Raw genomic sequence first — 12,650 nt, 5'->3', positions numbered from 1 at the left:
CCGGAGCTCTAGCCCAAGTTTGCTGAGCACCCCCGCCGGCCCGGAGCTCCAGCCCTAGACCAGCTAGACCAGCTGGGCACCCCCACCTCCTGCCACTGTTGATTTTCCATAACAAACCGGTGCCTGCCCGTGGCAGATGGGTTCCCCCTCTGAGTCCGGTTCTGCTCAAAATTTCTTCCTGCTATCAGTCAGGGAGTTTTTCCTTGCCACGTTTGCTCTAGGCTTACTCTTTGGGAGCCGGTTCTCTGTAAAGCTGCTTTGTGACAAAGCTCCTTTGTTAAAAGCGCTATACAAATAAAAATTGATTGATTGGTTGATTGAATGAAGCCATAGGTTGACGCTCTCAATTCCCCTTGTTTGAATCCACAACAATAAATCCACTGGACCACTCAGTAAAAAATCAAAATGTTTAATAAAACAAACTGTCAAAATAATGATTCTTTATATGTACAGATCGATTAAATATGAACTGTGTAAATACATCAACATGTAAACACTACATACTCAACCAAAAATATCTTCTGAATCAACCAATCATGTAAATTACTGCTGTTTTACATACAAACTTAAATTATTGTGTGCTAATTAGTCAAATCATTTACTGTCTATCAACAAACTGCATTTAGGCTCCTACATGTACTATAACAGATTTTTGGCAGGTGAAAAGTTTACATACAATTTGTTAGTATTTGGTGCCACTGCCTTTTAATTGCTTAACTTGAATCAAACGCTTGGAGTAGCCTTCCACAAGCTTCTCACAATAATATGCCAGAATTTTTGCCCATTCCTTCTAACAGAACTGGTGTAACTCAGTCAGGTTTGTGGGCCTCCTTGCTTGGTTTCTCAGTTCAGTCCACAAATTTTTTATGGGATTCAGGTCAAAGCTTTGAGATGGCCACTCCAATACTTTCACTTTATTGTCTTTTTTGTTTTTTGTTACAACTGGAGGTATGCTTAGGATCATTGTCCTGCTGGAAGACTCAGTTGCGACCAAGTTTTAACTTTCTAGCTGAGGTGTTGCTTCAGTATTTCTAGATAATCCTCCTTCCTCATTATGCCATCTATTTTTTTAAGTGCACCAGTCCCTTTTCCAGCAAAACATCCCCACAACATGATGCTGCCACCCCCATGCTTCACAGTTCGGATGGTGTTCTTCGGATGAAAAGCCTCACACTTTTTCCTCCATACATAGTGCTGATCATAATGGCCAAACAGAATACTCCTCCAGAAATCTAGGTCTTTGTCCTGGTGATCAACTGCAAAATTCATGGTGGATGTAGATACTTTGGTACCTGATGCCTCCAACTCCGTCACCAATTCTTTTGTTGTTGTATTGGGGTTCAGCTGAACCTATCGGACCAAAGTTTGTCCAGCCCTGTCTGTGTGGTTCCAAGATTTTTATATTTGCAATTGTTTGAACAGACGCTCGTGTTACCTTCAGTTGTTTGGAAATTGCTCCTAAGGAGGAACCGGACTTGTGGAAGTCTGCAATTTTTTTCTGAGATCTTGGCTGAGTAGCTTGGATTTTCCAATGGTATCAAGGGCAAAAAGGCAGTGGCTCTGTTACGTTCCACGTCGTTGTGTGTGTGTTCCCTCTGTAACGCTGCAGGAGGGCCATTCATCATTCCATTCCCTGTCCCGACTGTCAGTCGTCATTATTCTGGTCCCGCCTCCACCAATCGTATCCCTCCTCTGGAAGATAAAAGCTGTGTGGCTGCTGCCACTCGGCGTCTCTCTCTCTCGTTGATCTCTGTTTGTTTTCGCTGTGTTTGTGTATGCGCGTTTAGAGATTTAGAGACCTGTGTGTGTAATTGTTCCCCTGCTTGTGTGTATGTGTGGTTGTCTGTGTGTGGTTCAGGCCCTGGGGCAGGTAAGACAGAGGCCTCTATACACCGGTGCTACACGCAGGAGGACCTTGTATAGACACATTAGAAAATGGGTGGTTGCCAATCGTGTATTTGTAAGAGTGTTTGTAAGAGTAATTAGATAGGCAGTCTTTTGTTGTGCTTAGTTAGTTAGTCAGATTATCTTTTGTTCTAGCTCTGTTTGGTTTATTATCTTTTGTTCTAGCTCTGTTTGGTTTTGTTTATTTCATTTCTTTGGCTACATCCATGTCCCTTGGCCTTGTGACCTAGTTGTGTCTTCGTTTTGTGTAAAACTAAAATGTGAATAGCACTTCACTCGCACTCCTATAATATAACATCTTTAATAGCACCTGCAACCTTGTCTGTCTTGATTGTTTCCACTTAACGTGCTCAACACCTTTCCACCCGGTCATTTTATTTCACAAAATATGTTACGTACTCGCCTGAGAGTCGTAATAGGCTCTAAAGGTAGCCGCTGAAATACAGTCACGGGGCTAATTAACTTCCAGTTAACTCCTAATTATGACAATTGACCAATCAGAAGGTTCTAAAAAGTCATTACATCAATTTCTGGAATCTTCCAGACTGTTTAAAGAGACAGTCAACTTGGTGTATGTAAACTTTTAAACCACTGGAATTCTGATATAGTGAATTAAAGCTGAAGTAAATCTGTGTCTAATCGATTGTTTTAAAATTACCTCTGATATGAACAAAGTAGATGCCCTAATTGACATGCCAAAAGAAATGTATGGTAACATGAAATGTGTGAAGTTGTGAAAAACTGAGTTAGAATATTTTTAGCTTAGGTCTATGTAAACTTTTGGCCTCAACTGTACATATATACATACGTCTGCTCCTACCCAGTGTCTATGCCATGCCTGGTGTTCCTGCGCCCCCTGGTGTTCCCGCGCCCCCTGGTGTGCCCTCGCCCTCTGGTGTTCCCTCGCCCCCTGGTGTTCCCTCGCCCCCTAGTGTCCGTGCTCCCCCCAGTGTTCTCGCTCCCCCCAGTGTTCTCGCCCCCCCCCCCCCCCGTGTTCTTGCTCCCCCTAGTGTCCGTTCTCCCTTTGGTGTTGTCGCCCCCCCCAGTGTAGTCGCGCCCCCGGTGTTGTTGCTTCCCCTAGTGTCTGTCCTTCCCCCAGTGTTGTCGCTCCCCCCGGTGTCCGTCCTTCCCCTAGTGTCCGTCCTCCCCCCGGTGTTGTCGCTCCCCCCAGTGTTGTCGCGCCCCCTAGTGTCCGTGCTCCACCTAGTGTTCTCGCGCCTCCTAGTGTTCCCAACCGTGTGTCTGTGTGTTCTCCTGCCCCCTTGTCTATTTGTCTGCCCGTTTGCCTGTCTACCTGTTTACCCGCGTGTTTGTCGGCCAGCATGTTGACCTGTATATCTGCCCCCCAGGCCGTCGGCCCGTCGGCCAACCTGTTCTCCCGCCTGTCTGCCTGTCTGTCAGCGTGTCAGTCTGCGTGTTTTGTGTCCTGTTTGTCAGTTTGTCAGTCTGTGTGTCAGTCATTGAGATCACCCCTCTCCTTCCCTGTCTGTCTGTCCCTTAGTGTATCTGTCGGTGTTGCCGTGTGCCTCCCCGCCTGCTTGTCCCTTTGTCTGTCTGTGTAGGTCTCCCGGTGTTGTTCCTGTGTCTGTGTCAGTCCGTTTTTCTATCAGTCTCGGTCCACCCCAGTGTAGTGTTCATGTCCAGTTCCATGTGGTGTTGAGTCCGCTCAGTGTCTGTCTTTTGCCCAGTCCTGTGTTTTGTGTGTGTGTGTGTGTGTGTGTGTCTGTTTTGTTTAAGGTCTTGGTGTTGTTACATATGTGTCAGTTTGGTCCAGTCCGTTCCTGTCTTGTTGAGTCTTGTCCCTTCCTGTCTAAGGTCCAGTCCAGTGTTCTGTCTCGTCTCGCCTTGTTCCTGTCCAGTGTACTGTCTCGTCTCGTTTTGTCCCAGTCCAGTGTGTCTGCCTCGCCCCAGTCCAGTCCGGTGTGTCTGCCTCGCCCCAGTCCAGTCCGGTGTGTCTGCCTCGCCCCATTCCAGTCCGGTGTGTCTGCCTCGCCCCAGTCCAGTCCAGCGTGTCTGCCTCGCCCCAGTCCTGTCTGGTGTGTCTGCCTCGCCCCAGTCCAGTCCAGCGTGCCTGCCTCGCCCCAGTCCTGTCCGGTGTGTCCTGAGTCCCGAGTTCCCAGTCCTGAGTCCCGAGTTCCCAGTTCCTGAGTCCAGTCCCGAGTTCCCAGTTCCTGAGTCCAGTCCTGAGTTCCAGTTCCTGAGTCCAGTCCTGAGTTCCAGTTCCTGAGTCCAGTCCCGAGTTCCCAGTTCCTGAGTCCAGTCCCGAGTTCCCAGTTCCTGAGTCCAGTCCTGAGTTCCCAGTTCCTGAGTCCAGTCCCGAGTTCCAGTTCCTGAGTCCAGTCCCGAGTTCCAGTTCCTGAGTCCAGTCCTGAATCCTGAGTTTCCAGTCCAGTTCCTGAGTCCTGTCCAGTTCCTGAGTCCAGTTCATGAGTCCTGTCTAGTTCCTGAGTCCAGTTCCTGAGTCCAGTTCCTGAGTCCTGTCCAGTTCCTGAGTCCTGTTCCTGTCCAGTCCAGTTCCTGAGTCCTGTTCCTGTCCAGTCCAGTTCCTGAGTCCTGTTCCTGTTCCTGTCCAGTCCAGTTCCTGAGTCCTGTTCCTGTCCAGTCCAGTCCTGAGTCCTGTTCCCCCGTCTGTGCTCCAGTCCCGAGTCCTGTTTCCAGCTCCCACCCTCTGGTTCACTCCCTCCCAAGGTCGGCCTCCTGGGACGTCAGGAGCCGTCCCTTGGGGGGGGGGGTACTGTCAGGGTTCTGTGTTCTCCCCCCGTCCTTCCTTGTTGGGTCGCCAGATGGCGACACTTCTGTTTTGTGTCCTGTTTAATTGTATTATTGTTTTCTATTATCTAATTATTGTTTGTTGGTTGTCTCGTTCTCCCTTCCCTCTCTGTGGCCTAATTGTTCATTGTGCCCTCCTGTGTCTCGTCTGCGTCATGTCTATTTAAGTTTCCCTTCCCCCTGACTCAGGTGATGGATCCTTGCCTGCTGCTTGCCTGCTTGCTGCTCGTTGTTGGTAGTTTGTTCGTTCGTGCTTCTGATCATGTTTCTGCCCTGAGTGTTCCTGCCCCTGTTCTGTTACCTACGTGCCTTTGGACTTTTGTATTTTCTTGTTTCCTGCTTTTTTGAAGTTTTCTTGTTTTTGCTGCTGGCTTTTTGTTCCTTTTTTGGTGGAGTTTGTGATTAAAGTCTTTGTTCTTCCTATTTTTGGAGTTTTGTGTTTTTCCCCGCACTCTGCGTTTGGGTCCATTCCCTCGCCCTCCCTGACACATACCAGCTAGATTTGGTTGAAATGTGATAGTTTTCTAGCCGGGTATAGGACATAGCCAGCTGTTTCAGGGTAAAACATGAGCGAAAGTAATGGTAAATAGAGCTAACTTCCATAGTCTAACTTCCTAAGTACATTTGTGTCAAAACATCTGTCACCTAGATTTCCAATATGTTAGACGTCATATATCATCTATATTCGGAGTTGTGCTCACTGGAACGATGCTCATACATAGTCATGAAATTATAGTATGTGGTGTTTGCATGTCATATGATAGAAATGTGAGTTTCCCACAATAGTCTTAAGCAATTATTAGTGAGCAGACAAGCCTGCTTATCAAGTTAGAGATTTGCTTGAGCCTGAGGTAGGATTTGAAACTGGGCCTCTTAGTTGTCCATAGGTTGCATAGGCAAAAGTGATACCCAGTGAGCCACCAGTGAACTAGCCACAGAGGCTACAAATTAGTTATTATAAATGTCTATTCTGATAAATGTCCAATGGGGAGACATATTTGTTTGAGGGCCAGGAGCAGTTGTGAATTATTTGTGCTGTGTAAGTATGGGACATGCCGCTCCGCCAAGGCGTAATTTGGCCAGATGGCATACCTGCCATCCTAATATCCTCCACTATTGAAACTAAGTTTGCACATAGAATCACAAGAAATTAATTCACTGAAAACTTGTGATGAAGTTGATAAAGGCTTTAGGGTGGGGAGAACTGATTGTGGACACTAGTTAGCCAATAGAAATGACAGGCTTAGAACTCAGCATAACGCCACCAACATGTTTTCAGGTTTTCACTGGAACTGAGACTTTGAATAACCTGAATAGAGTAGCTACATGATAGCTGTGTGAAATATACACTACCGGTCAAAAGTTTTAGAACACCTCCATTTTTCTAGTTTTCATTGAAATTTACACAGTTGTCTCAATGTACTCTGAAATTAAAGCATAGAACAAATAAACAATTGGAGATAAAATAAAGAAGTCATGGAATCATTCTGTTTAACACAATTCATTCACATTTTTTGACTCATCAAAGTAACCACCTTTTGCAGATATAACATCTGAACACATTCGTGCCATTTGTTCTACAATGGAAATCAAATATTGTTCAGAAAGATCTTCCCAACACTGTTGCAGAAGTTTTCACAAATGTGTTGCATTTGCTTTCACCCTTCTGTCCAGTTCAAACCAAGCTAGCTTGATGGGGTTTAAGTCCAGAGACTGTGCTGACCATTCCATGATTTGAAGCCTACCGTCTAGTTCTTTTATTCTAAGATAGTTCTGACATAGCCTGGAGGTATGTTCTGGGTCATTATCTTGCTGTAGGATGAACCCCTGACCAACTAGGCATTGAATAGAGGGTATTGCATGGCGCTGCAATGTGCTGTGGTAGCCCTTTTGGTTCAGGGTGCCAGTCACTCTGTGCAAGTCGTTAACTCTAGATCCAGCAAAAAAGCCCCAGATCATCACACTTCCTCTTCCATGTTTGACAGTTGGTGTCACACACTGAGGAACCATCCTTTCACCTACTTGACAGCATACAAAAACCCTGCATGATGAACCGAAGATTTCTAATTTTGATTCATCAGTCCATAAGACCTTATTACAGTCTTCAGTAGTCCACTGCCGGTGCTTCATGGCAAGCTTATTTTTCTTATTTAGCCATTTTAGCAATGGCTTTCGTACTGCCACTTGACCTGTCATACCTGCAGCTTGAAGTTTTCTCTTCTTGTTGAAACTGAGATTTGCTTACTTCGACCACTGTTAAGCTGTCCTTGAAGCTCTTGTCCTGTGAGCCGCCTATCACGCAAGCTGTTGACTCTCAGAAACTTGTCTTCTGATTCTGTTTTGGTTTTGGGTCTGCCGGACCTCTTCCTGCCAGAGTTTCCTCCAGCTTCCAAGTGCCTTTCGATGGTGTAGGAAACTGCTCACTGACAACTTGGCTTTCTTTGCAATTTCTTTAAAGGAAAGACCTACATTTTTAAGGGTTATAATGGTCTGTCTGTCTTCCTTTGTTAATTGCCTTTTTCTTGCCATATACTACTTCCTGCAGTGCAATATTATCCAAATAATGCTTCAGAGTGTGTAGTAATATAGTCTGTTCCAACACTGATTTTATACAGAAAGAGGGTTTGTAAGTAATTGACCAATTTGGGACACCTGTAAGAAGTATTTGCATCAACTTTCAAGGCTTAATTTACTTCCATTGCTGCAGAAAAGCTGTAAGTTGTTCACCCATTACTTTTTCCCCGAAAAAGGCTTTTTAATAACTCTGAAATTTACATTATTTTCAGTTTTTGGAAACCTAAACTTTTTTTAACCTCTGGCAGTTTACCACTTCATTCACTAGACATGAACTGCTTAAATTTCAATAAAACTGGAAAAATGGGGGTGTTCTAAAACTTTTGACTGGTAGTGTAATGGTTCCAACAAACCACCAAAGCTGCGCATTGCCTGTGGAATTGATAAGAAGAGAATGATGGTGATTAGGCTATATATAAATGCACTCCTAGGAGAAAGGAAGGAGGAATGTGCTGAATTTTTATAACCAAAGAAATGACCTGTAAAAAATATTGCACTTTGTATTTCTTTACTACTTATTCCATTTTGTGTTTTGTTGATGCTGTTTGACGTCTGAGGCTGTTGTGAGCTCATGTGCTGGAGCCTGTCTTTACAAAATACTTTTTTGTTTGAGGAACAGCATAATAACAAGATGTATTTCACCCATGAAAGCTTTTCGATTTTTTATTTAATTTATCCAAGCTTATGCAAATCTAACATACAGGTAAAGTGGGACTTTAATAAAGAGATGAGAACACGTATTAACAAACAAAAAACAACAAAACATGTTAGCTTTACATTCTGTAGTTTTTTTATTTAATTAGTTCATAGCATATAATAGTTCATAATGAAGACAAGGAATTATTTTTGAATATAAAAGAACTTTCTCTGTTTATAATTGTGTCCCTTGGGTAGAGGTGGTGCTGGGGTTCATGTAGTCCGTATTATGCAGCTCAGAGTAAGGATGAGTTCTATTTTTTTATTTATAAAAACATTCTGTTTGTGCTTGAAACTAGATTTGACTGTTTGTTATCCTCTGTGTTATAAAAACCTGTTAAGGCTATACAATATATAGGTCATTGTTTGTTAAAGGTATGCTATGTAAGATTATGCGGCCCTTGTTGACTCTGTGTTTGTAAAACCCCACTCACACCTCCTTGGCCTTCAACCCCACCTACACCTCTATTGAGGATGCACCCTCAAGCACTATAAGCAAAATGTCAAGCGAAGAGGTGAGGTGGTATTGGTATTGGTAAAATTTTTAGCAACATGAATGATTTCATATAGATGGTAACAGTAATTAGGCACTGTTATAATGATCTTTACACTAAGTACACCCCTTACTGTATGGGAACAATGTACGTTGGCTACTCCGTAGTGCTGGTGCAACTATTTTGTTTTTCCTTGTTAGATATTTAGCTATTCTAGGCCCTGTTTCACAAAGCAGGTGAACTGAGTTTGATGTAAAACTCGGACCCCTCCCAAATCTGTAACATTTAGTGAAAAAGAGCAGTTCTGGGTTTTACTCTGCATAGTTATCCAGCTAACTCTGTAATCCTGCTTCCTGAGATACCCACTGGGACATTTAGTTAGAATTGGGATGTAAACATGGAATCGCGTATGGAATAAGTAACATTAGCAGGCCACAGTTCTTTCATAGCTAGCTAATATACTAGCAAATTGAATGACATTTTTTTAACGTTATTACGTTTTTTTATGGTAGCCTTTCCAAAGTTGTTAGCAACTTTGTTAGCATTGTTAGTGAAGTTGGTTACAGGTAACGCTAGCTAGACAGTGAAATAAATGCAGGTGAATTACCAAGCTTGCTAAATTGCAACTATAAACAGTAACAGTAGTTCCAATAAGGAGGGAAACATCTTGATAGAAGAAGAGAATTTGATACAAAAGCTACCCAAACTCAAGCATCAAGGTATTACTTGCAGGTCCAACAGAAAACAGGTCAACTTTGCATCACTTTTCATCCCTTTGGTGAACTTCAGCTGACACGGTTGAATATAGTTTTTGAACAAACCCTGTTGGATTTTCCTTACGCTTTGCTGAATTTTGGCTTCTTTGCATCTGCCATTGCAGCAAACTAGCAACAAACATTTTGTTGGAATCCGATCCCAAACCACAGACTCTGTAGCCACATCCACTGCCCCCCAAGAAGAAAAGAGCGCCACACTGAGAAACGTTCCAACCACATTTTAGAATAACAAATATGGTTAAAAGGTGCACAAATCAGGCTGAAGCACATTAAGACTGAGGTTGCCAGTACATCATAGACATGCCTTAGCATAGTTATTTTATAATGTTTTCAAATAAAAAATCCTGCATAGTATTCCTTTAAACACAGCTTTAAAAACCAAATTACCTGTTGTTAATCTCCATATAAAAACTTTCCAAATTCTTTTGCAAGGCTGCCCATTTTAAATCCAACCAAAAACTCTGTAGCACATATACTCCAGTTATGATGGAGATTTTGTGCAATGATACAGTCAGATGAAATCATTTAAGCATTTGTATCCTATGTTGGCTATTATGTGCCACATGATGTTAAAATGACCATTAGATCTTGCAATTGAGCTCCACGTTACTGTACTGCATCTGACAATTCTAGAAGCACCCTGCTTCCTCCCTTCAATAAAACAGAAATAAAGAAAAATTTTCATTTGTATCCCATACACGGTGCATCGCTTATAAGTGAATTTAGAAAATCATTGTGGTGGGGTGGGCGTGGTTTGAGCGTCGGCTGCAGAGAGAGAGAGAATGAGAGGAGCGGCTCTCTGATCTTTCGTCACAACTGTCAGGTATAGGTAATCAGCGCCGATAATTATCAATTGTTTAATTGCGCTGATTGCCTCTGATTGTTTTCAACAGTGAGCCTGGGGTTTTTAAAAGCGGAGACCGGGAGTCTTCGGGGGCGGACGCCGGAGAGAAGAACGAAGTGCACAGTGTTAAAAAGAAACAAAAGAAAAACCCTGAGTAACGTTTCCAACCGAAAGCCGTGGGCTTTAATAAAAGAGCACGGAAGTGCTAACAAAACCAAACGGTTGTCTCACGTGAGTGTGTTGGAAGGCAGGAGGGGTGGCACTCACTTGCCACAATCGTCAATAAAAAAGATTTTCATTTAAAACTGACAGCTTCATATCCCTTTCCACACATACACACACACATATATATATATATGTATATGTACACATACATACAGTACTTTCAGAGAGTATTCAAACCCTTTCACTTTTTCCACATTTTGTTATGTTGCAGCCTTATTCTACAATTGATTCAATTCATTTTTAATCTCATTAATCTACACACAATACCCCGTAATGATAAAGTGAAAGCATCATCATCATGCTGTGGGGATGTTTTTCAGCGGCAGAAACTGGGAGACTAGTCAGGATCAAGGGAAAGATGAACGGAGCAAAGTACAGAGAGATCCTTGATGAAAACCTGCGCCAGAGCGCTCAGGACCTCAGACTGGGGCGAAGGTTCACCTTCCAACAGGACAATGACCCTAAGCACACAGCAAAGACTACACAGGAGTGGCTTCCGGACAAGTCTGTGAATGTCCTTGAGTGGCCCAGCCAGAGCCTGGACTTTAACCCGATCGAACATCTCTGGAGAGACCTGAAAATAGCTGTGCGGCAATGCTCCCGATCCAACCTAACAGAGCTTGAGAGGATCTGCAGAGAAGAATGGGAGAAATACCCCAAATACAGGCGTGCCAAGCTTGTAGCATCATACCCAAGTACACTCAAAGCTGTCATTGCTGCCAAAATGCCTCAACAAAGTATTACTGTAAATGTAAATGTGATATTTCAGCTTTTTATTTTTAATAAATTTGCACAACTTTCGAAAAGCCTGTTTTCACTTTGTCATTATGGGGTATTGTGTGTAGATTGATGAGAATGAAAAGTTTGTCCTTTGCAAGTGAGAGCTTTTCACAGCGGTATGCGGTGTGTTTCCTCAAACTCGGAAATTTATGTTCGGAAACGCTTATGTTTTTCTTGTAGAAATCTAGCAGATCCGTTGGTGTGACAGTTGTTCTGCAGCAATATCTTGTGCAATGTCACTGATATGATCAGACTCAGTCCGGCGAGACAAACTAGTTTTGAAACAATTTCAGCAAGTATTTGCGCAGTAGAAACCATGCACTCCTTTAAAATTCACCTTCGGAATACAGCCTCAGTCTTTTAGCAATCAGTTTGCTCCACGTAACTTGACTCTGTGACACCGTCCAGCTCCTTTTTAGGCCGCAGGAAAGACACTTGTTGTGCAGCGAGATGATTCCATAACACCTTGATTTTCTCCACTTGCACGGTTCCTTCAAGAGTACCGTAACTTGCATGTCTGCAGGTGTAATGTCTCTCAAGATTGTTCTTTTTGAGAATGACAAGAGCTTCTCCACAAATTAAGCAAATGCGATTTCCTTTCATTTCCACAAAAAAAGTAACCCTCCATCCATTTCTCTTTAAAAATGTGACCTTCAGCATCAACTTTTATTTGCTTCGCCATTTTCCCGATTAAACTGTACACTTGACTGGCTTGCACGAGTGACGTTGCTTTTAATAGGATGATGAAACTGTTGCCATTGTACTCTTTCCTATTCCTTAATCTTTGAAGGCAAAGTTATGTTATAGCCAACATTTCTTTTTTCAAAACAGGAAAAATATACTGGCTATATCAAATTTATCAAACATCCAGCAGGCGGTATGATATTAACTGGAGGGCCATATAGGGTTACTGGCCTGAGGTTCACCAGCCCTGCATTAGAGGTGAACATAGTTCTGATAAGGTACAATACTCATTATGTTACAGTTATCTTTAACCATGAACATCAAATCCAGTTCACATAGTAAGTATAGACTAGGTCAGAAAGTTATGACAAGTGAAACTAGAATGCGGCATCATAACAAGACCTATAACACCAAGATAATGATACAGTGCAATATAAATTATGGATGAAGATACAAGTGTGACATGAAAGTGCAAGAGGATCAAGATAGAGGCATACATGTGATAAGAGCGATCCTAAATTGGAAGTACCCTGAGGAGTAGTGATCAAATCAAATCAAATCAAATCAAATTTTATTTGTATAGCGTATTTTACAGCAGTTGTCACAATACGCTTTACAGACAACCCTGGCCTAAACCCCCACAGGAGCAAGCCTAAAGCAACTGCGGCAAGGAAAAACTCCCTGTGGTAGATGGGAAGAAACCTTGGAAGGAACCAGGCTCAAGGGGGAAACCCATCCTCCTCTGGTTGGCTCAGGGTGCCGACTGGTGACCAGCATGTCAGCCAGTTTCATAAGATATGTGATGTGGCTCAGATGATGGGTGGGGCTGGGTGGCGGTGATGGGGAACAGCAGGTGGCGACAGATGTGGGCAGGGTGGAGGCAATGACGAAGGAGGGGCTGGA

The sequence above is a fragment of the Anguilla rostrata genome, chromosome 3 (genome assembly GCF_018555375.3).
Source record: "Anguilla rostrata isolate EN2019 chromosome 3, ASM1855537v3, whole genome shotgun sequence".
NCBI classification, from domain to species: domain Eukaryota; kingdom Metazoa; phylum Chordata; class Actinopteri; order Anguilliformes; family Anguillidae; genus Anguilla; species Anguilla rostrata.
The sequence above is the reverse complement of the archived record's forward strand: the minus strand, read 5'-3'. Positions refer to the sequence as shown.